Source organism: Podarcis bocagei, assembly GCF_964188305.1.
Source record: "Podarcis bocagei genome assembly, chromosome: 1".
Classification (NCBI taxonomy): domain Eukaryota; kingdom Metazoa; phylum Chordata; class Lepidosauria; order Squamata; family Lacertidae; genus Podarcis; species Podarcis bocagei.
Genome location: NC_138125.1, coordinates 122851281 through 122878961, shown reverse-complemented (window position 1 = coordinate 122878961; position 27681 = coordinate 122851281). Strand labels below are relative to the sequence as shown.

The window sequence follows — 27681 nt, the reverse complement described above, 5'->3', positions numbered from 1 at the left end:
GTGTGAAAAAACAAGATGTCCCCGTGCCCGGCACTTGTGCGGTATGCTGCTGAGAGGAAATTATTTAGGGTTTTTAAAACAAAAAGGGATTGTGGGGCACTCCAAATGGCTCTCTAGATAGAGTGAGTGGGCATGAAAGTGCCCAAGATGGTTCAGGCTAAGCAAGTGTGAAATGAAACACTTTGGGCAATAAATGCCATGGGGATCCTTCGTAGAAAACACACTCCACACAACAGTTCCCATGGTTCTTTCATGGACACAAAGCAGCATCAAACTGAGAGTTTGATAAAACAAATCTCCCAGTTCTATGTCCAAGTTTCTGTGTACTGGATGGCACCAGCTTTTAACAGGAAACCCTTTTAAAGTAAAACTGATGTTTCAAATAGTTAATCAATATTTCTTCTGCAGCATTAGCACTGCCCGTAGAGAACAATATAATTATGTTTAGCTAATATATCGATCTGGTCTGTCTTAAAGCTCCAGAAAGAATTAGTTATTTAAGTTTTGGAGCTGGTTTCTGATGAAACTTTCAATTTTCCAATAACAAACATTACCTCCAACCAACTTGAAAGAAATTGTCTCTTCATTTTCACTGAACTGTGCTTACAATTCTTCTGTGCGGAAAGCTTTGAGTATGTACTTGGTGCTCTGATCTCTCCAAATAACTTTTGCTGACATGGAGAAAGATCCTATGTATGTTTACTCCGATGTAAATCCCACTGTGTTCAATGGTGCTTCGTCCCTAGGATTTCAACATTATTGCACTTGCAATTAAAAGAATAGTTAATGTTCTTTCTGGCTTTGTGACACTATTTTTTGTGCACTGAAAAAGTATAATTTGCCAGATCATTTTAAAATTGTGATTACCAGCAATGCTGTTGCTCATAATCTGAATCTGATTGACTGCTCTTATTTGTGCGTGCATGGAATTGTATTAGCACCAGTAAGCATGAAAACAAAGCATTTCTCCCCCTGAAAATATATAGACATTTCTGCATGTGTGTATTAATGTCACCTCTGAAAGTTCTCCACCACGAGAGGCAGGGTGTGACCAGAGAAAGAACCTTCAAGGTTGTGGCTCCCCAGTTATGGAGCTGAGTCCCCAAAGACATTCAAATGGTGTCATCATTCTTTTTGGCATCTGGTGAATGTGTGTTTTTATTTTCATGGGATTTAAAATATGTCACACAGCTGGCCTGTGATGGCCTGGGAATCCGATTCAGAGGCCGAACCGGAGGAATCCCAGCCTGCACAGGAGTCCCCGCCTCCAGAGCCGGCTGAGCTGGGGCAGGGCCTTGATTCTGAAGCGCCTGCACCTGTGCCGGATCCTCAGGAGCAAGCACCAGGTGAATCCACTCTGGCTCCGGAGGCGATTGAGGACGCATTGCCTACAGGTGCGCCTCTCCCAGCCCTGTCAGGGGAAAGTGAGTCTCCCCCTGGGTCCAGTAACCCACCGGCCTCTCCTGAGCTGCAGAGGCTCAGGGCAGAGAGGCGGAGGGAACTGGTTTCTCCCAGGAGGAGTGCTCGCCTTAAGGCCAGGAGAGGTGGGTCACCTGGGGGCCGGGACCGCCCCTGGTCTCAGAGAAGATAAAGGCCAGTCAGCCTGGTCCCAGGTTGCGGGAGCAACGTCGTTGAAGAGCTGTTTCGGCCAGCACCCAGTCCGGTTCCCCCAGAGTTCCTGTCCTTGCCTGGCTCCTCGCTGTGGACCCCGCTTCACCCGTGGAGGACTGTCTGCCGACCCTCGACACAGGTCCTGGACCTCGCCCCACGGTAACCTCCCCCCTGGACCAGCACATGGCCTCTTGTTGAAGCGCGGTGAAGTGAACTCCTTTGGTGGTAGATCAAGACCATATAAAACCAGTCCTAAAAGATCTACATTGGCTCCCAGTTAAATTTCCGAACACAATCAAAGGGTTGGTGCTGACATCTTAAAGCCCTAAACGGCCTTGGCCCAGTATACCTGAAGGAGAGTCTCTACACCCATCGTTCAGCCCGGACACTGAGGTCCAGCACTGAGGGCCTTCTGGAGGTCCCCTCACTGCAAAAAGTGAAGCTACAGGGAACCAGGCAGAGGGCCTTCTTGGTAGTGGCGCCCGCCCTGTGGAACACCCTCCCATCAGATGTCAAGGAAATAAACAACTACCTGACTTTTAGAAAACATCTGAAGGCAGCCCTGTTTAGGGAAGTTTTTAATGTTTGATGTTTTATTGTGTTTTTAATATTCTGTTGAGAGCCACCCAGAGTGGCTGAGGAGGCCCGGCCAAATGGGCGGGGTATAAGTATTCTTATTCTTATTCTTATTCTTATTCTTATTATTATTTAGACCAGGCTTCCTCAACTTCGGCCCTCCAGAGTTTTTTGGCCTACACCTCCCATGATCCCTAGCTAGCAGGACCAGTGGTCAGGGATGATGGGAATTGTAGTCTCAAAGCATCTGGAGGGCGGAGGTTGAAGAAGCCTGATCTAGACTTTCCTGGGAGAGTCTGTGGATCTGCCTGCTTCCTCCTCCTCTCCCACCCTTCCATACAGGTCTCCTTTTTGAAAATCGTGCTGTTATGACTTTGGCGCGATTTTCAAAATGGAGACCAAAATAACTCTGCCCATCAGGTACCAGAGGACGCAATGCAAGCTGGAAAATGAACCTTCTTTGCAGCTTGCACTAGCAAACGAAAGCCACAATTTGGTTCCCTAACCAGGGTTTGCCTGGCTTCGGTGCAAGATTTGAGCCACTTACACCCTAGTCTTTGTCCAGCTTGCTTCGTAGCTTGAAGCTTGCCAGTACTTGGGCTCCATAACTCTGGAGAGGACACTCAGGAACTATTGTGTCAAATGCCAGTTTCTTTTTATTTTCTTTTAAAAAAATATTTTATTGGAATTTTATTTACAACATAACACAAACCCCTCACCCCCATACACAAACCCACCCTCATTAAGCGTGAACATAACATACAGTGAACATAATATACAACAATACAAGCAAGCAAGTAAAAGACTTCCTTTATCCTGTATCTGGCCTCCTTATTTACTTCTTATAAACTGTTTCCTTTATGAATAATTATTAAGATTTTTCTAATTATAACTTAAATATCCACAAAGTCTCCTGCAGACATTAATCAAAACAAGTCCAGGTATGTATTTTAGGGCACTGTTTTGTGAAGGATTCTCTGCATTTTCCCCATGCTTTTTGAAACTCTTGCCTAGTGTGATCTCTAATTGCCTCTGTTAATCTAGCCAGTTCAATATACTAACAGTTTGTCTTGCCATTCCCTTTTTTGTTGGCACAGTTTCTTTTTTCCAGTTTTTAGCCATTAGGATCCTTGCCACTCCATACCTGGGATCTCCAGCTTACTCCATTGGAAATTTCCCCAAAGCATTCTGCAAGTCGCTGGACTCCCCCACCCTACCCCTCCACCTGCCAACCTCTTGTGTGCAACGGTGCTGGTTTGGCTGCATGAGGTATTAAAATTGCTATATATATCAGATATCATTGGAGGAAACATTGATGAAACATTCTTGAAAACCTAAGGATGCTTCAGGTCTCTAATTGCTTGAAGAGCCTCATGATTATACTCTTCTAAAGGAAAGCTCTCAAGGCTAATAGCCACCGCATGAAATAAAATTTATCTGTATGTAATGGAATCATACTGTTATCACATCTACAAGGATTAATGGACAGCACCTAACGGACACTTTGGTTGTTTTCAAGCAGTTCTCATACCATTCTTTCACTGGTATCTGTTTCATTCTGAAAAGCGGGAGAGCTCTTCAGTATTTTTTATTTCTCCTTGAAGCAGCAAATCACTGTTTTCAAGCCAAAGAGAAGGTATACAGTAGAAATGTAAGTTGATTTAATGCAGTGGTTGTAACTGGAGCAAGAATGTCCTACATTCCTGTTCCACTTAACAGCTGCTCTATTAAGTGAGCTAAATACCTGTCATTGTAATTATGGCCTTGATCCACTTCTATCGGTTGTATCAAGGTGTGTGGTGAGCTCTTTGATGGAACAGAGGCTTCTGTGAGGAAAAATCGAAGGAAGGCCATTTTTGCTGATTCCTCCTTCCCTCTACAGCAGGCATGTCCAACGTCTCTTTCGGGGGCCTAATCTGGCCCACAGTTTATTTCCTAAAAAAACCTCAACAACTTCAATCCTGAAAAAAGGTCAACAACTTTGGTTGGCCCCCACAGCCCTTCACTTCATCAAATCTGGCCCTCTTTGAAAAAAGTTTGGACACCACTGCTCTACACCCACAAAATCTGCTCAAGAGGTTTGGGCAACCAACATTCCAGGTGATGGTCTTGTTTCAGTCGAATGAATCTCAGAAGACTGACTTAAATGCAGAGGGGAGGGTCTTCTCCGCAGGCGAGATTGCTTAAGCAACAGCAGCCAAAGGGAAATGCGAGGAAGGACAAATGGTGTCAAGTCCTCTTTCCATATCTATCTTATTTTAGATTTTCTGCCATTTTAACAAATGTTACTTCCCGCGAGCCTTTTAGGACTGAATGGAAAACAAATTGCATAAATATCTGGGAGTACAACCCTAATAAGAAAACAGGAATCCCCGGCAGGGAAAAGCTCGTGGTTTAAGCTTGAGGGCACACTGAGCTTGGATTTTGCTGTGATGGCTTTGCAAAGGGCTGTCCCTTTACAGCTTGACCCCACTGACCTTGAGGAGGCCAATTAAGATAAAGAGTCTCCTTTGCCCGCTTGATTCTAATGGCAGTTCTGCTGATGCTAGAATTCAACCCTGGAGCAGGTGGGTGCAGTGTTACCTCTGCCACTGTAAATATATACAGTGGTACCTCGCGTTACATATGCTTCAGGTTACATACGCTTCAGGTTACAGACTCCGCTAACCCAGAAATAGTATCTTAGGTTAAGAAATTTGCTTCAGGATGAGAACAGAAATCATGCTCCGGCAGCATGGCAGCAGCGGGAGGCTCCATTAGCTAAAGTGGTGCTTCAGGTTAAGAACAGTTTCAGGTTAAGAACAGACCTCCAGAACGAATTAAGTACTTAACCCGAGGTACCACTATATATATATATATATATATATATATATATATATATATATATATATACATACACACACACACACACACACACACAACATCCTTGCAATCTCGTGTAACATTTGGAGCTTGACTACACTGATGTGAATGACAATTATCTTTTTGATCTGTACTCTTGGGGATGTGACTTCAATTTAGACCTTCTGAGTACCAAGATGCACTCAAGGAGAAGGAACAAAAGCACAGAACGCTGTTGATGAGCCCCTTTGCCTTTGTCCTGTGCTCTAGAAACGATGTTTTGCTTTGAATGGATATCACTGCCTAAGGTAATCTGATAGGCATCTGGGAAAGCACGCCCTGTGAAATGGTATTTTGAACTTGCCTCTGTAATTGGTCACAAGCAACTGTGCAGCTGTGTGTGTGTGTGTGTGTGTGTGTGTGTGTGTGTGTGTGTAGTAAGAAATGACAGAGCTGAGGCACAGACAAGCTGGCAAAGCAACCTTGATGCTAAAAAAAAAAGTGAAGAGCCAGAAGGAGAAAAGGAAACACATGAATAATATATAGTAAAGTATAGCCTGATGGTTAAAAAAAAGATGAAGTAGTACAACATCTTACCAAAGTGTTCAGGCTATTCCATGATTAAAGAGACCTGGGGCATGAATGACTGTGTTCAGATTTAATGCTAAACCATTGTTTCATCTTACGAAGAATTTTGCGTTCATGCTCCCCCCCCCCTTCCTTATTCAGCACTGCCACAAAGAGATCAAGGAATTCTGCTTCCATTCTAAATTACCTGCAGCTTAGTGTGTTGGCTGAACAATGAATCTTAGCTATAGTTCATTGAAACAAGCCAGCTTAATCGACTATGGTCAGAAGTTCAATAAACCATGGTTTATGAAGCCATCCTGTTTCAACAAACTGTAGTTAAGATTAGCCCCAGCCTGTCAAGGTTCAGATTTTACAACAGCTGTGATTAATCAGAAATAAGTAACAGAAGCTTTAGAACTCTTCCTTACAACCATTATCAGAAGAGGAAGATGGAGAGCATCCGAGCCCAAGCCTTGCCGTGGCTATTTCTGATAATAATAAACCAGCGATCTTCAATGCTCTGTTTACAGACACTGTTGGGCTGCAACTGCCCATTGGAGTTTGGCCAGTTTGGCCAAAGATTAGGAGTGATGGGAGTTGGGTCTCCAGATGTTGTTAGTCTACATGTTTGAAGAAGGCTGCACTAAACCATTGTTTAGCGTTGATATCTGAAATGTACTTTGTGCTGAAAAATTAATTTATAGAGTTTCCTTTCATCAGGATCATTGTGGTTTAGTCCTCAGCTAGCATTCAGTGTTTAATATGTCACCCCTGTTGAGGATTTCTAGTGCTGAGAGTAGACGGTTAGTGCTCAGGATCTGACAAGTATCACTGAAGGATAATGGATTGACTACGGCTGCCATACGTCTGGACATTACCAGGATTTCAAAGGCAGAATTTATGTCCAGGACGAATTTCCAAAATAAGGCTCAACAGGGGTTTGTTGTTTTTTTTGGGGGGGGAGCATTTTCCTAAAAGAAGCTCAACAATTTTGGTGGCTCTGAGGTGTTCTGGTTTTTACTTTTTGAAATATGGCAACCTAGAATTGACACCATCTATTTCCAAGGCTGGCATGAAAGGTCTTGTTCTGTTGTTCAGCCAAATGAGTTCTGAGCCTTCTCAGTGGTGTTGCCATCAATTCTAGTAGCAGGAAAAGCCAGTCACAGCAGTTAACAGACTGACCAGAACAACAGCTGTTGAATGGACAATAGATCACATTTTAAACTATTGTAGGTGTTAGGGTTAATTAATTAATACAAAAACAACTCAATCCACAAAACACTTAGGTGAACAAGAGAACCTTCATCCATCATCTGAAATACTTTATAGCAAAGTACAAACCGGTCAACTCTACCTTCAGAAGAAACTCCATGATCAGAGCACAGCTACTGAAAAGCGTCCGTAGTCACACCTCTCACCTCGAGAGCCAGTGTGGTGTAGTGGTTAAGAGTGGTAGACTCGTAATCTGGTGAACTGGGTTCGCGTCTCCGCTCCTCCGCATGCAGCTGCTGGGTGACCTGGGGCTAGTCACACTTCTCTGAAGTCTCTCAGCCTCACTCACCTCACAGAATGCTTGTTGTGGGGGAGGAAGGGAAAGGAGAATGTTAGCCGCTTTGAGACTCCTTCGGGTAGTGATAAAGCGGGATATCAAATCCAAACTCTTCTCCAAAGACAGGAGCATTCAGAGAAAGGTCTCTCTCAGGGATCTCACTAGCCAGGCTGATCTCTGTGTTTTAGGGCTTTCCCCCAAGCAGCAAATTATATGTTTCAATGATGTTCATCATGCTTTATTACATAAGGAATCATGTTCAAGCAACAACTATTTTAATCTTTGCCACTCATGTAGAAGAAAATGGCACAAAATGGCCAAACCAGCTCCTTTTGTTTAGTAAGTAGCATGACACAGATTTTCTTTTTCTAAGCTGTTGCGTAACTGAAGAGTTGGCTGAGGCTTGCCGATTTGTTGCCAACAGCAGATAATTGTCAGATGTTGGGTGGAAGCAATAACCATTTACTTATTTATGTTGCAAATAAGCAATCCTTTCTTTTGTGGACCCAAAAAAACACTCAGTAATTCTCCACAAAAATGGGAAAAGCCTTGGTGGGAGAGCTAGTCCTGGGGCAGGCAACACCCCAAATTCATGTGCAAAAGTGAATTTGGAGAATTTCTCTGACATCCCCAGTTGTAATGTCACCTTGTATACGTCAAGCAAATCTGCATATCTTTTTGCATGTTTCTTTTGCTTAACATTGCCACTGGCATGATAACCTGTTGTTATTACTCACAGGTACATTCATTAAAATGGAATATTTTAGAGGAGTAATAGGCTTTAATTTAGTTCTGATTTGTTAGTCTCTTAAAAGCCTCCAGGCCATCGTCCCCCTGCTTCTTTAGCATCGCTTCCAGCTAATTAGCTGTGCATCATAGAGTACAATATTAAATACTGAACATTTTGTGTAAACCTCCTATATCAACTCTGTGTGCAGTAAATGGTTGCTAGTTATAAGTTGGCAAGCACACGGGGACTTTCTTTCAATAAGGGAAATGTGTTGAAATTTGCAAGCTGCTTTCTCAGTTCATGTGCAGATTTTACGAGGTAGAAGAAATAGTTTCCTTTCTGTTGGTTTCACATAATACCAAAGCCTACCCAATAAACGAGTAGAGTAACACAACAAATCAACATCCAACATCTAGAGGTGTAAGGGACTGGGCAGAGGAGGCATGGTGGAGACCGCCTTCCCAGCCTGACCCTTCCAGAGAAGGAGACAGTTCAGAATTACAACAGGGGTATGAGGGAGGTTACAGCTCAAAGGCAGAGGAGGGGGAAAGCTGGAAAATAATGGGAGAGGAGGAGGAAGAAGAAGACGCACCAGGGGAGAGACAGCTGACGGACTCAGTGTCTTTAGAGAGCATTCCGGACTCCCCCTTTCCCAGAACCCGGCGAGCCTTGAAAGTAGGAGAACAAAGAGCTCAAAGACAGAGGGCACATCTCAGCACCTTTAGTGATGATTCATGAGGAAGTAGGAGAGACAGAGGGGGTGGGGTTTCGCGCAGAGCAACACCATTACTCCAAGAGGCTGCATTTCTAAGCCTCTCTCTGTGAATATTGAATAAAAAGCATTGGCAAGAACTTTCCTTGTCTTATCCATTCCTGGCAACCTACTGATGGACACCACCCTGACGGTCTCCAATGTCAATAAACATTAACACTGCTTTGTCTTCAAACAAAATATCTTTCCCACATTCCTTACAACATGTAAATAAAGGATGTGAATTTGAGTCAGAAGGAGCCATTAAAAGCATGACAACCTATAGTAGTAGACAGCGAGATGTTCTGTGCTGTGCTGTTATATATTTGTAGTTATATCATGTACTTGATTATCCAGCTGGTCTTTGAAGATAGAACTAAATTTTCTCTGAACATCATTCCCCTAAAGGTTAAATCTTGAACCTTGGCAAGTAAGCGCCTTCCAATTGATTCTTATATATACAGAGTATTGGTCTTACACTTCAGACTACATAACAATATTGTCAATATTAAAGGCCAAACGATTGCTATTGGAAAATGACCTTTAGGTTTTGCTAACCCAACATCTACCGTTCCTGTCAATCTTCTTTAAGCAGGGTCCTCCATATAGAGCTTGTTTTCTTAGTATACATCTCTGAAATACTCTTTCTTAAAATATAAATAAATAAAAATAACAATTCATTGGACCAGAGAGGACAGGAATAGATTCAAACAACTACATTGTTTTCCATAGATATCGTGATTTTTAGATGGTATCTGAAATCGAACATTAGCACTGATAAGTGCTGTTCTAAGGCACATGTAAAGTGGGGGTGGGGAGAAATTTGATCAGTTACCGTAATATTTAATCTATGGAATTCACACGTTCCAAAACAGTATGAAAACCAAACCACAGCCACCATTCACATTTATCTGAACTTTGTGGGGCAGTTCTCCAGACAATGTTGCCAAAAATGTATATATTCAATATGTTGTTGTTTAGTCATTTAGTCGTGTCCGACTCTCCATGACTCCATGGACCAGAGCACGCCAGGCACTCCTGTCTTCTACTGCCTCCCGCAGTTTGGTCAAACTCAAGCTGGTAGCTTCGAGACTGTCCAACCATCTCGTCCTTTGTGGTCCCCTTCTCCTTGTGCCCTCCATCTTTCCCAACATCAGGGTCTTTTCCAGGGAGTCTTCTCTTCTCATGAGGTGGCCAAAGTATTGGAGCCTCCATATTCAAGGTAAGTCTGCACAAAAAATGGTATATTCATGAAAATAACATAGGAGCCAGCCCAGGAAACTGGCTTACATGCTTTCTTTAGGCAGAATGTATTTGCTAAGTAGACGTGACGTCTGACCTATATTTACTTAAACAGATTTAATCACAAACATTCTTTTATATTATTTCGTATTTCCTTCCCCATCCTGCCCAGCATGAACTTTGAGATCATGCTTGGTTAAGGCTGAAGAAAGGTACCCAATGGTACACTGAAACTTAATGCTTTTGTTTGTGTTTATATAAATTGTGAAAAACCAATAAAAATTTATTTTAAAAAAGAAACTTAATGCTTTTGTAATGCTTAACAATGTAATATGGCATGAGTTGCATATAAGGTTTCCAGCAGAAGAGATTGATACTAACGGCCATAACATTTCCAATATCTATATGCATTTTAGATATTTTCATTGCATATAATTTTCTCTTTCTTCCATAGGAAGATGTGATGCTAGGACCTCTTTTAGCAGCTCCTTAGAATCAAAGCTGAAAATATATTGGCCATGGGTGATTAGGTTTCAAAGAGTATGTTTCCATCCGTTCATCCACCACCCACTTGCCAGCCGAGGAACTAAACTTAAGTGGAAATAAACTCGGATGCCATTCATACTGCTATAAATCTTGGTGCTCCACCTTGGGGATTATTTGAAATCATATAAATGGGATGGTAGAAAAGTTCCCCAGCAGCCATTCCCCAAGGAGCAAATGCAGAAAGCAATGCTATGGACAATCTAGTAAAGAAAATAGGGGAATGGTGCAGAAATGCATTTTGGTATTTCCAAGGATGACAAATAGGACCACTGTCCTCTTACGATGGGTGCAAATAAGCACCAACAATGCTTAATAGATGAAAATTGCTTGTGCTTGAGGGCGTGGGAGGAGAAATTCCTGCCTGCTCGACTTCCAAGAAATCACTGCAGCGTCAGGCAAGCTGATAGGTTCTGCCTCTCAGCTGGCCTTAAAGAGAGGCAGTGTTTTGAGGGACCCTCATAAGAATATTAAGAGGGACACAGGTGGCGCTGTGGGTTAAACCACAGAGCCTAGGACTTGCCAATCAGAAGGTCGGCGGTTTGAATCCCCGTGACAGAGTGAGCTCCCGTTGCTCAGTCCCTGCTCCTGCCAACCTAGCAGTTCGAAAGCACGTCAAAGTGCAAGTAGATAAATAGGTACCACTCCAGTAGGAAGGTAAATGGCATTCCCGTGCGCTGCTCTTGTTCTCCAGAAGCGGCGTAGTCATGCTGGCCACATGACCCGGAAGCTGTACGCCGGCTCCCTCGGCCAATAAAGCGAGATGAGCGCCACAACCCCAGAGTCGGTCCCGACTGGACCTAATGGTCAGGGGTCCCTTTACCTTTACCATAAGAATATTAGGGGGGCAGGCAAGGAAAGCATGGCTTTGTTTTTTGCAGTCTTTAGATGAGCACTAGACCATGTGAAAAATGTGCATAAGATTTTAGCTGCAGTTCGTTCATTTTCAGCTTTGCATTCTTGTCATTAAAAAAGCATGCCTAGTTTAAGGTGCCATTTAGCGCCTAACTTCCATAATCTCAGTCTCTAACCCTGAGCAGAGTGTGTCAGAGCCTGCTGTTAGCAACCCCTCCTTGTATCCAGGGCCTGCAAGGAAGCAGTCAGCTAAAAATGACAAGAGCAGTAGTAATTTGAATTCTCTGGGACAAAAGTGAGCCTGTCTTTGAGAAGGGAAAATTAGCTCTTGGATTCGTATGAAAACAATTTAAGAAAGGGAGAGTGGAGAGAAATGAGAGCAATCAAATGCTTGGCCACAAATGTACACTGGAGTAAAAAAGCCACGAAATGCCCCAGGAAGAAAATATCCTCCCACTATTCCCCAAAAGAGTGGATGGTGTTTCACAAAGCAGCTGTGATCATCACTCTAAGACTTCTGGGGGGTCATCAATGCATCAATGAGCAGCTTCGCTCATAGCAAATAAAGTTCAAAACAACATTTCTAACACTATGCAATATTTTGCTCTGTTTGACAGAGTGATATTTTGGATGAGTGCATGGGGGGGTGATTTGTTATCCTACCATGAAGAAAAGCAACCCTGCTGCAGCCCGTGTTTTGTTAGCCCCAAAATTGAAAACGAGCGAGGTCCCAGCTAAAGAAGAATGGCAACTTAAACTGATGGAATATGCACAGCTTGCGGACCTAACATATAGAATAAGAGAACAAGAAGAACATATGTTTAAAGAAGATTGGAAATTGTTTACTGAATATATGGGAGGGGGGAATTGTGTACACTTGAAAAAGTTGGCAGCATTAACATAAATTCAACATTGTAAATAAGTGTTAATGGATGAAATAAAGGAATACAGTGGTACCTCGGGTAGAGAACTTAATTCGTTCTGGAGGTCCGTTCTTAACCTGAAACTGTTCTTAACCTGAGGTACCACTTTAGCTAATGGGCCTCCCGCTGCTGCACCGCCACCACACGATTTCTGTTCTCATCCTGAAGCAAAGTTCTTAACCCAAGGTGCTATTTCTGAGTTAGCGGGGTCTGTAACCTGAAGCATCTGTAACCCAAGGTACCACTGTACTGAATGGTTTAGTTTGTATAAAATAAGCTGGGATTTATGTTATGCAAAATGAACCATGGAAAGAGAAGGGAAGCCACTGATATTTTAAGGTTGTTAAATGAATATTCTAAATTGTAAAACAGAAAATTCACACACAAACACACACCCTGAGATAGCAAACTCTGGACTTTGTATGAACGAGATTCTTGGGGAAACCACGTGCTTTGACTTCTCTCTCTATCGTGGAGGGCTATTGTGTGGAGAAGATATAGGGATACACTCCACTGCCCCACACCAAATCCCAGCCCTTGCCTGGCTCTGCCACTCTGTCCTGTGTGGGTTCAGCAAAGCTCTTTGGAGAGAGCCAGTTTTCGCTGTATATGCTTCTTCTCTTTTTAGCTTTAGATTGTGGGTGTGGCCTGTTTAGTTTTTTAATTATTTGGACCTGATTATTATATATATATCAAGTCTGACTTGGCTATGTGGCATATGAACACAACCAACAATCTTGGGAACCAGAGGACATTTCCAGCTTGGTTGCCATGGGCTTTGAGGGGTATGAGAATAAAGCCTGACACTGGCTGTTGTTGCAGCTAGTGTGAAATGCTACCTACCATTGACTACGTGAGGAGCAAAATTGGCTTTGATTTAGGAGGGAGTCACATGAACAAATTGGCCACGTAAGCATGTGGGCTCACTTCTGCACGTGGCCAGTTTTGCTCCAAGATAATAATAATAATAATAATAATAATAATAATAATAATAATAATAATAATAATAATAATTTATACCCCGCCCTCCCTGGGCTCAGGGCGGGGGGGGGGACCAATTTAAAATACAGGTTAAAATGCAATCTCATTTTAAAAGTAGCCCATAGAGCAAAACCGTAAGGGGAGGGAAAAACATAAGGGTCCAACTGAGTCCAAGCCAAAGGCCAGGCGGAACAGCTCTGTCTTGCAGACCCCGCGGAAAGATGTCAAGTCCTGCAGGGCCCTAGTCTCTTGTGATAGAGCATTCCACCAAGTCAGGGCCAGTACTGAAAAAGCCCTGGCCCTAGTTGAGATGACTTTGCTGTAAGTGCAACTCTCAGCCCATGCTTCCTGCATGAACAGAAACATGCTAAGTGAAGTCGTAAATAATGGGCCAAGTTGTAAGTTGGCTAAGCTTTGTGGTGAAGGAACAGCTACCTTAAGTGGCCTAACATAATCCGCACGGGGTGGGGTGAGCTCCCGTTGCTCTGTCCCAGCTTCCGCCAACCTAGCAGTTCAAAAGCATGCCAGTGCAAGTAGATAAATAGGTACCGCTGTGGCGGGAAGGTAAACAGCGTTTCCATGCGCTCTGGTTTCCATCACAGTGTTCTGTTGTGGCAGAAGCGGTTTAGTCCTGGTGGCCACATGACCCGGAAATCTGTCTGTGGACAAATGCCGGCTCCTTTGGCCTGAAAGCAAGATGAGCACCGCAACCCCATAGTCGCCTTTGACTGGACTCAACTGTCCAGGGGTCATTTACCTTTACCTAGATATGGTGAGTTCACCTTGTGCCTTGTGAAACCCAGCCAGATGGGTGGGGTATAAATAATAAAATTATGATTGTGTTCACAAATTAAACCCCGTTCCAGTACCAGGTGCCGAAAATGTAGAGCACCACTGAGCCAATTTTTTCAGTAAGAGTTTGTATCAAAAATTATGCAGAAAGTCTTGTTGCCCTCGCTGTTAGGGTTGCCATAGATTTCCCCAGACATGTCCAGGATTCCAATGAATCTGGGGCGAATTTCGGGAAATCGGCAAAATGTCTGGGTATTTGAAATGTGCCCCAAAAAAGCTCAACAGCTTTAACTTTTTGTGTCCAGATTTTTACTTCTTGAAATATGGCAAGCCTGCAAACAGTAGGCTGGATTGGCACGTGACAGTTTCTTTCTTAGAGTGACTCTCCACTGAACATTCAAATGAAAACACTGGATTGGAGCCATATTTAGTTCATGCTTGGAGGAAGCCCCTTAAAATCACTGGGATTTAAGTTAGCCATTGACTTCAACGAGTCTGTTCCAAGCATGACTAGCTATGGATCTACCTAACTGAGATTATGTGAGGCATCTGTAGCCCTGAGCAATTGCTTATGATGGCTCTTTCACACATTCAAGGCACCCCAGGACCATGCAGTTATTGAGTGGCTGAACTTGCATGAACTTGGAGTATAATGTCACACAAGACAGTCAACAGTTACAAACTGACAAATGATGCCAGATTAACTCTAGCATGAGAACACCTGGAATAGCAGATATGTGAAAAGGCTGTTTCTAAAAAAAATCTAAAATCTTGTAGAACCTTTCCCCTGCTGGAGGCTTGAATACACTAGATAAAACTCTCAAACTAACACCTCCCCTTACATTATTATTATTATTATTATTATTATTATTATTATTATTATTATTAATTTTATTTTATTTTTTCCTCAGCCACTGTGTGCGGCTCCCAACAAAATATTAAAAACACGAGAAAACATCAAACATTAAAAATTTCCCTAAACAGGGCTGCCTTCAGATGTCTTCGAAAAGTCAGATAGTCAGATAGTTTATTTCCTTGACATCTGATGGGAGGGCATTCCACAGGGTTGGCGCCACTACCAAGAAGGCCCTCTGCCTGGTTACAGAGAGGGAGGGAAGGAGAGAGAGAGAGAGAGAGAGAGAGAGAGAGAGAGAGAGAGAGAGAGAGAACCCTCATTTAGCATCCTTGGGGTGGGAATGAGTAATACATTGGGGGAAAGTGTGACTTAAAAAAAATACATTATTACTATGGATACCTATTCCATCTATGCTGGGTTTCTTACAATGTGAATGAGCTTAAATTAATGGCTTCCAGCTATCCACTACTTCAGAAGCTACAACTGTCTTTTAGAACAGGGTGGGAGTCTGCAGAGAAGGGAAGCAGTTGAAGAAAGGAAGCCACATACAGTTCACTTAGAAAAGGGAATTTGGACAAGTGGGATTTATTTTATAAAGTACTTGCCTGGAGGATTTTTCTGAGCTCTCCAAGTTCTAGCAAAAAGGCTTATGTCTGAGTTCACCTCAGATCATAAAGGTGACTCTCAAGTACTTTATCTCTTCACATTGCCATTTCCTAGCTTGAAGTCTGATGAATAGCGCCTTTTTGGTTTTTTTATTTTTCCTCTCCCTTGGCCCCACTTCGCACTTTTCCATCTTGCCATGCGGAAAGATTGTGATTTATCTGCAAAACACTTTGGGATGCCAAACCAATATCCTCCAACGAAGGGACTGATACAGTTCAAAGAAACAGGCACATTTATTTCTCATTTTACAGAATTGGCTGGGTAGTGCGCTTGGCACATTGCTATAAATCACAAGTGGATTGGGCAAAACTGGGTTGTGTTGTTGTTTTTGCAAAGTGGTGGCACACACATTCACTTGTCCTTCACACATGCTCATTTACAGCCCCCCTCCTACTATGGTAACATTTTGTTGAATAGAAACGCCTGGTTTTACATAGAGAATCATGCTGCAAAAGAAAGGGGGGGAGCTCTGGAGAACTTGAAAGTTTGCACAATATTTAGTGATATTTTGGTTGGCCTAATAAAGGTATTGCCTTCATGTGGAGTTTGGAGTCTTTTTCTTATGGGCCAACACAGCCACCTTATTTTTGTGTGGCACTTAATTCTATGCCTATGAATTATCTCAGTCTCAAACCTCAACGAATTGATTCACCATGTGCAAAGTAAAATATTCCTAAGTTCTGCAGGTACGAAGCGTGCACAGGTTTTAGAAGTTTGTGTCCTTGAAATTGAAAGGGCATATTTATAGAAAGTTTCCCAGAGAGGAAGAATTGAGTAGAGAGGAAGAATCGGAGAGAGATCCATTGAATAATCCAAAGGATTTTCCCCGCTGGTTTCAGAGCTTGCTAATAATGACCGCTCCCTGCATTAACTGGGGGGCAGCTTTTGTGTGGTTGCATGCAGCCCCCCTGGGACTTCTAGACCCCCAGCAAGGTAGTTGGATTCACACCCCCCCCCCCTGAGCTGGATACCTGGAGGTTCCCGCCTAGCCTCGTCAATCAGCCAATCCTGGCTGGGGGGGGCGGTGCCAAGGGAATTGGCCAGGTATAGTTAGGACCACCCACACTCACAATAGAGGGTGTAACTTACCTGTTGGTCCTCAGTCGACTCCTGAACTTCCCCCACCCTGCCCTCCCTCAATTTATGCCTTCTTTCGCAGTTTAACCTTCTTCTTTACAGCTATGCAGGCGCTGCTGCGGTCCTAGATGTTCGCCGCTGAGGGACCGGGTAGAAATTTCCCTGCATTGGCAGGTTTCACCTTCCCCGTGGCAAAACATCACAACTTTGCTGGTTTGTAGGCCTTAGGCACAATCCTTTAGTCTATCTTCCCTCAATGGGGGGGGGGGGTGAAGCGGTGACCCACACCCCCCCCCCTGTGGCAGCGATCCCATTGAGCCCATTGCGCCTCTGTTGTTGAATGTTTCGGAAGTCAAACGGTCTTCCAGAACGGATTATGTTTGACAACCGAGGTTCCACTGTATAGGGAAGTTTGTTTACTTTTTAATGTTTTATTATGTTTTTATATACGGTATGTTGGATGCTGCCCAGAGTGGCTGGGGCAACCCAGTCAGAAGTGTGGGGTATAAACAGTAAAATTATCAATATAGAATGGGACGTCCCTATTTTCATGTTTAGTCATTTAGTCGTGTCCAACTCTTTGTGACCCCATGGACCAGAGCACGCCAGGCACTCCTGTCTTCCACTGCCTCCCACAATTTAGTCAAACTCATGCTGGTAGCTTCGAGAACACTGTCCAACCATCTCATCCTCTGTTGTCCCCTTCTCCTTGTGCCCTCCATTTCCCCCAGCATCGGGGTCTTTTTCTCTTCTCGTGAGGTGGCCAAAGTATTGGAGCCTCAGCTTCAGGATCTGTCCTTCCAGTGAGCACTCAGGGCTGATTTCCTTCAGAATGGATAGGTCTGATCTTCTTGCAGTCCATGGGACTCTCAAGAGTCTCCTCCAGCACCAGAATTCAAAAGCATCAATTCTTTGGCGATCAGCCTTCTTTATGGTCCAGCTCTCACTTCCAAACATCACTGCTGGGGAAACCATAGCTTTAACTATACAGACCTTTGTCGGCAAGGTGATGTCTCTGCTTTTCAAGATGCTGTCATTACTTTTCTCCCAAGAAGCAGGCGTCTTTTAATTTCATGACTGCTGTCACCATCTGCAGTGATCCTAGATATACTTACATGCACACATATTAATGCTGCTTCTGTTGGCAGTGGTGCTTTGTTTGCATTTCATGTTGTGTCAGCCTGTTCGATTAATGCACTTCTTATATCAAGCTGGTCATTTTTTTTGAAGGCTTAGTAGTTGTTGCTTTTTTTTAAAAAAAGAAAAGCTAATCTGATTCTTTGAAGTTCAGCATTAAAAAATGAAGAAGATACATGAGCATCCTCTCATCTGAGGCAAGTGATGTGTGTGTTTCAAGGTAAGAGAAAAGCATTGAATCAAACTTCTGACTGAAACCTTTGCTTAATGTTAAATTATATTTAGTAGATGGCTTCCTTTTTGTATCAAGTTTATTTCTGCTGCAGTTGCGTAGATCTTTTCCAAGTGGACAGTTTTCCTTCCAACAAATGGCTTTGGACATAAACGTTGGTTGCATCAAGGTTTCAAGAATCTAATTTATTTTTTTTAGAGAAGAGATTGTATAACTTGTAGATTTATATATGTTGGAAGTTGCTCAGAGTGGCTGGGGCAACGCAGTCAGATGGGCGGGGTAGAAATAAATTGTTGTTGTTGTTGTTGTTGAATGTTCTGCATTTCTATTGAATTGGAATTTTCAAATGCTGTGCCTCGGAAAAATCAAACCCCAGCCAGAACTTAAGGGTATGGATAAGGGAGAAATTCACTTTGGTTAGCATTTCAATGAGAACGTCAAATTAGCACATCTCTAAACCATAGGCAAACCAAAATGCAGGTTTCCTTTGTAATACACCATTCTCCAAATTTTGCAGTGCCATTCTCTGATCAAATAAAATGGGGGGTGCGGGTGGGAATGAATACAGTAAAGTGACAGAATTAATATTTGCCCTGGAATATCACATCTATTTAGAAGGGCTCTGATTCCTGGAGCTGTGTGACTAAAACTGTGTATGGTGGTCTCTGGGTATGGCACTGAAATGTCCCTTGCGATCCCAGTTGACAGTTGTTTCATTCATTTAGCCAGCATCCTTTGATGCTAATTGCTCTTAGGAATTGCCCATGAATGTAACAACTGACCACCATGTAGTTCTCTGGTAAAGACCTCCCACTTTTGCTGCAGGGCAGTTGAGCTGTGCAGCAGGAGGAGGAGATAGTCAATCCTTGCTAATGATCACCAGGTACAGCAGAATTGGGAAGACTGTCAGGAACTATGGACACAGTTGCTGACTGGCTAGAAGCCATCCTGGTCAGTCAGTGAACACAGACTTTCCCAGTACTTGAGATGTCCTCTGTCTCTAACAGGGACGCTTTGGTCTAAACCACTGAGCCTCTTGGGCTTGCTGATCAGAAGGTCGGCGGTTCGAATCCGTGCGACGGAATGGGCTCCATTTGCTCTGTCTCAGCTCCTGCCAACCTAGCAGTTCAAAAGCACACCAGTGCAAGTAGATAAATAGGTGCCACTGCAGTGGGAAGGTAAACAGCATTTCCATGTGCCAGAGCATGGTGTTCCATTGTGCCAGAAGCGGTTTAGTCCTGCTGGCCACATGACCCAGAAAGCTGTCTGTGGACAAATGCCAGCTCCCTCAGCCTGAAAGTGAGATGAGCGCCGTAACCCCATAGTCGCCTTTGTCCAGGAGTCCTCTGTCACTTCCTGATGTCTACCAAGAAGAATGTCTTTCTCCCCGCTCCTGCGATCTCCCCATCAGATCAGTGAGTGGTTGATCTTGCCAAATTCATGGGTGACTTAACTGTGGGACTTATTTCCAATGGCTCTCTTAACTCCTAAGATGCCTCGCAGAAGATTGTGAGCACTAGCGATTACTCATCAGGACTTCACTCAGAGGGCAAGAGGTACTCGCTGTATGAAAACATGGATTGCTGGGAGAAGGGCAAAGTGGCTGGGATAACGCATGCCAGCAGCCACCTGCTCTTTGATTATTTATTTGGGTTTCGTATCGCCAGTCCAATGGCTCCAGAAGTTGCTGTTTTCTATTGACAATAAAACAGTGCCTCGGGTCAAATTCTCAGCTGTAAAAATGCACTCTTTTTCATATGGCTGATAAATCTGTCGTGCCTTGCTTAAAATGCCAGCCAGGGTTGTTGTCTTAGTGAAAATGGATGCTCTGTCAGAGGTACCTGGCGTGTGTGTGGCAGGGAGGAAGCTGTGTTTGAGGTCCGACGTAAGATATGAAATCTTACAGCTGCACTAATTGAAAGTGCTTACACAACCCTGCCTCTAAATCTTCCCCGCTGTCACTCTGATGCCTTTATGGACGTGTTGGGCACACAATGCTCATTTCCCCCTGAGTATTATTGGCACATCCATTTCAGAGCAGACTGTTCAAATAGCATTCCGCCGAACCCTCCTTCTCTGTCCTTAACAGGTGTGGATTGATATTTGCGGATGCAAATTTCCTTCTGGATGCAGCGCTGCCTTTCATATGACTGATAAATCTGTCAAGCTTCATTTAAAAATGTCATCCAGCAGCACGATTCCCCGTGAGATATAAAACTCCACTGGCTATCTTGTTGCTGTTATTGTCCTTTTGGTGTGTGGTATGTGCAGGCATCTTTAGCATGGGGGGAGTCTCTGAGAGAGCTGAGTTACACTTTTTTATAACCCTAGCACAAAGAATCAACCTGGTTTCAAATGGCAAAATGCTCACAACAGTGATGCTGTCAACTTTATAAAGAAGTGAAGACATTCCTAAATAAGTGATTTTATATATAAATGCTTTTTATTGAGCTTTCAATTTTACATCTCAGAATAAACATTTTACATAATATTATGTATCTAATGACTTCCCTCCTTCTCCTTCCAAGTTTTGTTTTGGTTATCTGTCATTCCTGCATATTTTACTATAGCCATTTTTATTAGAACATCCTATGCCCTTTTAAAATGTGGCTTTGGGGGGAGTTGTTGGGTTGTTGTTTTTTGATAATATATATTTGTGGTTTTGTATTCTGATTTTGTTCTGTGAACCACTCTGAGACCTTTGGGTATAGGGCGTTATATTACATAAATAAATAAATAAATAAATAAATAAATAAATAAATAAGTTCTCCACTCTTACAACACTCAAATAAAAATCACCCCCCTCTGATTTTATCTTAATGCTACCAACGTTTTCCATGTACTCCGCAAATACTTTCCACTCTTCTTTAAATACTGTATTTTTTGCTCTATAACACACACCCAACCATAACACGCACGTAGTTTTTAGAGGAGGAAAATCCATAGGCATGCCACCCGTAGGCATTCCCTCCATAACACGCACAGACATTTTCCCTTACTTTTTAGGAGGAAAAAAGTGAGTGTTATGGTGCAAAAAATACGGTACCTGTTCTTCTTGACCTCTGATTCTATATGTTAAACTGCTAGTTCTGCATATTCTAACATCTTAAGTTGCCGGTCTTCCTTTCCTCTCTCACTTTCCATTTTGGGGTTAACAAAACCCAAGCTGCCGTTGTCACATACATAAATAGGTTTTTCTGACACCTAGGGACTTCTGTCTGAACTATTCCTTATTTTAAACATGCTCTTCAACTCATTATAAATCATTTCCCAATATACTTTAACCTTTTTACATGTCCACCACATATGAAGAAAGGTTCCCTCCAGTTTTCCTTACATTTCCAACACGTATCTGATTCTGCTTTATACATCTTAGCCAACCTACTTGGAGTTCGATACTATCTATGAATCATTTCCATATGATTTTCTTTCAATCTATAACATGTGGTGAATTTCAAGTCTTTCTTCCAGGGTTTCTCCCAGAGGTTTAGATCTAGATTGTGTCCTATATCCATTGCTCAGTGTAAAGAAGTGATGTTTTGGAAAGAGGGGGATAAGGATTGCCCCATATCTTCAGCCCCAGTCTCTATGCATTCCTTTGCATAGGGCCCTCTACATGTGTGCAATTTATAACCTTTCAAGTCCGAAGGCCTAGATCAAGGGTGACAGACCTATGGCCCTCCTGATATTTCTGAACTACAGTTCTCATCTTTTCCGAACACTGGTCCGGGTCTGGGACTGATGCAGTCCATCTGGAAGGCCACAGTATCCCTGCCATTGGTCTACATAGTATTTAGGTGCAGAACCCTGTACTGATAGGATCTTAACTGTGCAGAGATGGGGCCAGCATGCCTGATCCCAATACACCCTTTACAAGGTTCATTTCTAGATTTCTCGAACGTTTGTACAGAGCTTCTGAGTGGGACTAGGGCACTGAGGATCGACCCACCAAGGAGGCAAGGTGAAGTGACTGCCTCAGGCGGCACGAACCACAGGGGTAGCAGTTTCGGCTTGCAAGGAATGCCTCACCCGCTACTGGCCTGGGAGTTGGAGTCTAGCAACAATTGGAGGCCCAAGGCTTCTGTTCCAAGTGCATTCATGTATGCAGTTTGCCTGAGGCAACAAATGAAGTGCAAATGACTGAGGTAGAATTCTTAGAACTTTGCTCCTCTTTCTCCGCTAGGCCGCATTTCATCAACCCGATCTTTTCCTTCTCTCCGCAGTTGCATTGTTGTGGAAATTCACTTAAGAATCCACGAACACCATGTTCCCCCCTGAGTGTTCGTTAATGGGCACATATCCTTTGTCTCCTGCCAAGGATTCCTGTTGCTCTGAGGGTATCCTGAGTTACAAGAGCTTCACGGAGCAAACGTAAACCTGCGAGTGAGCAGCATATGCGCCTGTTCTTCATTTACAGCACTGTATTTAATGCTCCCCGCCTGCCAACAAAGTCCTTCCATTTTACTGTGCATAGCATATGCACTCGCTCCACCCCCACCCCCAACTGTAGAAGCTTCGTGACTCTATGGTTCTGGAATCAGATGCTTAATAACAAATCTTGGATGGCATGCCCTCAGCTTTCATTTTGAATGGTGTTGCTTCTGCAGCTGGCATTAAAAGCAAAAGTTCTCAACTTCCTGCTCATGTAATTCTGTACTTTTTCATCGAAATTCTGATGCCATTCTCCCAACTCGACTGAAGCGGGCATGTTCCAGCTCTGGATATGCTTTGATGGACAGGTCATGTTGCATGGATGCCTGATGATCGTCTTCCAAAGCAACTACTCTATTCCAAACTTAAAAATGGAAAGTGTAATGCTGGTGGTCAACAAAAGAGGTTTAAAGACTCTCTCAAGGCAAATCTTTAAAAATGTAGTATAAACACCGACAACTGGGAAACACTGGCCTGCGAGCGCTCCAGTTGGAGAACAGCCTTTACCAAAGGTGTCATGGGCTTTGAAGACGCTCAAACTCAGGACGCAAGGGAGAAACGTGCTAAGAGGAAGGCACGCTTGGCAAATCCACACCGTGATCAACTCCCGCCCAGAAACCAATGTCCCCACTGTGGAAGGACGTGTGGATCCAGAATTGGCCTCCACAGTCACTTACAAACAAACCATTAAGACGGTGTTCGTGGAAGGCAATCTTACTCTGCTATAAGTGCTCGCCAAAGAAGAGAAGATCCCTGAGACATAATGAATCACCTTATTGCATTTGTGACCCACCTTTTTCTGCCAAGAGTTCTATGATGGTGTACATGGTTCTCCCCTCCTCATTTAATCCCTACAACAACCCTGTGAGGTAGGTTAGGCTGAGAGACAGTGACTGGCCCAAGGTCACCCAGTGAGCTTCATGGCCCAGTGAGGATTTGAACCTTGGTCCACCAGGTCCTAGTTTGATGCTATAATAACCATTGGAATTGGTCAGTATAGTTAACAGCCAAATAGGTTCCCAATGGATAAGCTCACAACGACAAGGATGAGTTGGATGATCTCGTTTGTATGCTTAATGAGAGAGGCAGCACCTACGATGGGCCACAAAACTGAATCGTTTCCCAGATGGCCAAACAGGAAACTCTGTAAAAAGTCTCTCTCAAGGGAAATCTTTAGAAATGTAGTTTAAACGCTGGCAACTGGGAAACACTGGCCTGCGAGCGCTCCAGTTGGAGAACAGCCGTTACCAAAGGTGTTGTGGGCTTTGAAGATGCTCAAACTCAGGACGCAAGGGAGAAACGTGCTTGGCAAACCCTCACCGTGATCAACTCCCGCCCAGAAACCAATGTCCCCACTGTGGAAGGACGTGTGGATCCAGAATTGGCCTCCACAGTCACTTACGGACTCATTGTTAAAACCGTGACAATCTTACTCACCTACGAGTGATCGCCAAAGAAGAAGAAGGGCTGCCTTCCTGAGATTTCAAAGGCAGAATTGACACCCAGAGGTGAATTTGTCCTGGATCTTAGGCAAGTCAATTGAAAAATCACATTTTGAAAGACTTATTTAAGTATGCAGCGACAGCCGCACGAATATTATTAGCACCATATTGGAAAAAAGAAGGTGTCCCATCTAAAGAAGATTGGCAAGTGAAATTAATGGAATATGCTGAAATGGCAAAATTGACTGTGAAATTAAGAGGAAGAGATGACAATGAATTTAAAGAATATTGGAAGGACTTTATTGCATATATACAAAAGCAATGTACACAGGTTAATACATTAAAAATGCTTGTAAAGATATTACGACTGGACAATAAGTAATTTTAATGATTGTATAATTTAAAACGGACATGCGGTATGATGATAAACAATGGAACCAGGGAAGGGAATAGGGGGAAGTCAACTTTATTTCTATTTTCTTATTTTTCATTTTCTTTTTTTCTGTGTTTGAATATGTGTTGTTGTTTTTATTTTTTGTCATCTTTGGAAAATTAATAAAATAATATGAAAAAGAAAAGAAAAGAAAAACCACGTTTTGGGGCATTTTGGGGGGGAAGCTCAACAACTTTCAGGGTGTCAACTCTAGAATATGGGATTCATGTGAAATATACTTTTCTCTCTGTGTGCATAGAATTTCAAACGGCATGTTTTTTTCTTAGCCACTGAAGTAACTCTTCGGCTGCAAACCTCCTATGGGGGCATGTATGCAGCAATAACATCAGAATTAATGTGATTTGGCAGTCATTACGAGCATGTCCTACTGTGGACCAGCTTATTGGTGAGTAAAGATTTCTCATGAATCGTATGTTACAATGCACCGAAAATGTCCTAAGGCTGGGGAGCACCTAAAACCCTTTCAGCAATTGCACATTCTGATGAATATCAAGATTCGCCTAGGTTTTTCATTTACATTCACTTGCAATGACCTCTAAATGTGCCAAATTCAGATAATTTGGGAGTTAGGGTTTCCTTCTCTTTACCACACCGGGTCAGGAAGGTAAAAGAATAAAGAGTAAGATGTACTCTGGATTTCAGTGAGCTCTCTACTTGTGCCTCTGGCAAAGTTACAGTCCACTTTTCTTTTTATACTTTCGGTTGAGTGGCCATTGACAGTTCTGCCGCTTATATTCTCCTCACGGTCACTTGACCATGTTTTAAATGTGAGGCGAGTGCCTTAGGCCTGCAGCCTGGCTTTGTAGTTTGACATTGCTGCAGGTGGGAGTGCTTGAGAAGCAAAGGGTGTGGAAGGCTAATGAACGTTTTGGTTGATTTCGAATGCATCACGAAAACTCCTCTTCATTGAGGAGGTGAATATAAAATTCTACCTATGCCCTTCATTGAGGTGAATATAAAATTCTACCTACGCAGCATTTATGCTCAGCTTTGAATCCGCACACCATGCCACCAGGCCAGCGGTGGGTGGACAACATGGCGGGTGCTGCTGCTCATCTCATCTGACCTCCAGCTGGTCAGCTAGCTGCAGCTTGCCAGGAGGTGTGGGGCAGCAGAGGGGGTGGTGTTGGTGCAAATGGACCAGCAGGAGCACCAGATGTCTACTCAGGAGTAAATTCTATTTATTTCTGTAAGGGTTTACTCCCAGGTAAATGAAAATAGGATTGCAGCCTTGTCTTTGCTTCATAGAATCGTAGAGTTGTAGAGTTGGAAAGGAGCCCAAGGGCCATCTAGTCCACTGCCCTGCAATGCAGGAATTTCAACTAGAGCATCTATGGCAGATGGCCATCCGACCTCTGCTTAGAAGCCTTCAAGAAAGGAGAGACTGTCACCTCCCAAGGGAGACATTCCACTGTCAAACAGCTTTTATTGACAGGAAGTCCTTCCTGAAGGTTTTTTGTATGTTTGTTTGTTTGTTTGTTTTGTTTTTTTGAAATCTCCTTTCTGGTAACTTGAAGCTTCTAATATTAGAAATTTACAAGATAGTAGTTAGGCTTGGAACTTTCAATCGAAGTCCAATATGACCAAAGAAATTATGAAGGAGTTATTACAAGAATTAAAGGGTGGATGCTTCTCTGTATTTTAATACTTTGTTGGAAACTGCCCAGAGAGGCTGGAGAAACCCAGCCAGATTGGCGGGGTATAAATAATAAATTATTATTATTATTATTATTATTATTATTATTATTATTATTATTATTATTATTATTTCCCCTCAGTACACTGTATCGCAGAAGGTGACGGTTAGTGGCTTTATCTGAGAGCAATCACTCATCAGACTGACATTTGAACACACCTGATGTCCTTTTAGATACTCAGCGGCTATGGAAATAAATGACAGGCACTCACCTTCCTTGAAATGGAAAATTTTAAAGTCCCTCTCAAGTAGTCACCTAGGATATACCTGTAGTTTTATTTCTGTACATCGTTTGCTGCATTGGACTACTTAGGACTGCTTTGACTCACCACATGAGTCTGTCTGCCAAATGACCCCAAATGACTGAGATAATTTATGATGCATGGAGCTGGTAGCTTCTGTAGGATTTATGGGCTGTTTTTATTATCTGCCTGAAGGCAGGTACACCTAAATGCAAAGCTGTTCATCCGTAGTAACTGGCCACACGTTGCAGCTAATAATCTCATGACTCCTGCACGCACTCGTATGAGAGCTTCAGAAGTTGTTGAACCATGTTGTTGTTGTTTAGTCGTGTCCGACTCTTCATGACCCCATGGACCAGAGCATGCCAGGCACTCCCATCTTCCACTGCCTGCCGCAATTTGGTCAAACTCATGCTGGTAACTTCGAGAACACTATCCAACCATCTCGTCCTCTGTCATCCCCTTCTCCTCGTGCCCTCCATCTTTCCCAGCATCAGGGTCTTTTCCAGGGAGTCTTCTCTTCTCATGAGGTGGCCAAAGTATTGGAGCCTCAGCTTCAGGATCTGTCCTTCCTTCCAGTGAGCACTCAGGGCTGATTTTCTTAAGAATGGATCCGTTTGATCTTCTTGCAGTCCATGGGACTCTCAAGAGTCTCCTCCAGCACCATAATTCAAAAGCATCAATTCTTCGGTGATCAGCCTTCTTTATGGTCCAGCTCTCACTTCCATAACTACTGGGAAAACCATAGCTTTAACTATATGGACCTTTGTTGGCAAGGTGATGTCTCTGCTTTTTAAGATGCTATCTAGGTTTGCCATTGCTTTTCTCCCAAGAAGCAGGCGTCTTTTAATTTTGTGACTACTGTCACCATCTGCAGTGATCATGGAGCCCAAGAAAGTAAAATCTCTCACTGCCTCCATTTCTTCCCCTTCTATTTGCCTCCATTTCTTCCCCTTCTACTTGCACAATTCCTGACCACCCGCTGGAGCTGCTGGGAGTTGGTTTCCAACAACATCTAGAGCAGTGTTTCCCAACCGGTGTTCCGCGGCACACTAGTGTGCCGTGAGACGTTGCCTAGTGTGCCGTGGGAGGGAGGCGGGCGAGTCGGGCGGCGAGAGGCGGGGCGCCGGCGGCGAGCACACGCCGGGCGGCGAGCGAGCTCCCTCCCACATCCCATCACCGCGTATGCAGGCTTTCGCTGAAGCCTGGAGAGCGAGAGGGGTCGGTGCGCACCGACCCCTCTTGCTCTCCAGGCTTAAGGAAGCTATCCCCCCAGCCGCGCAAGCTCCCAGAGCGATGCCAAAGCTGCGCGCACCTTTGCCATCGCTCTCCAACCCGTTCGGGGGGCTGGGGTCGGGGGAAGCTCCAGCTTCCCCCGCCCGCAGCCTCCCAAGCCCCGAGAGCGATGGCGAACGTGCGCACACCATCGCCATCGCTCTCTGACCTGTTCGGGGGGCTGGGGAGGGGGGAAGCTCCGGCTTCCC

At 43.6% G+C, this 27681-nt stretch overlaps 1 long non-coding RNA gene across 1 annotated transcript in view; it reads left to right on the top strand.

Moving 5' to 3' along the window:
• The window catches only part of LOC308582370, a 269768-nt gene extending 246858 nt beyond the window's left edge, over window positions 1–22910 (top strand). Inside the window, exon 2 of the long non-coding RNA XR_014005641.1 lies at window positions 22710–22910. This is a non-coding gene — a long non-coding RNA (uncharacterized lncRNA). The remainder of the gene's footprint in view (window positions 1–22709) is intronic.
• Window positions 22911–27681: the final 4771 nt, after the last annotated feature.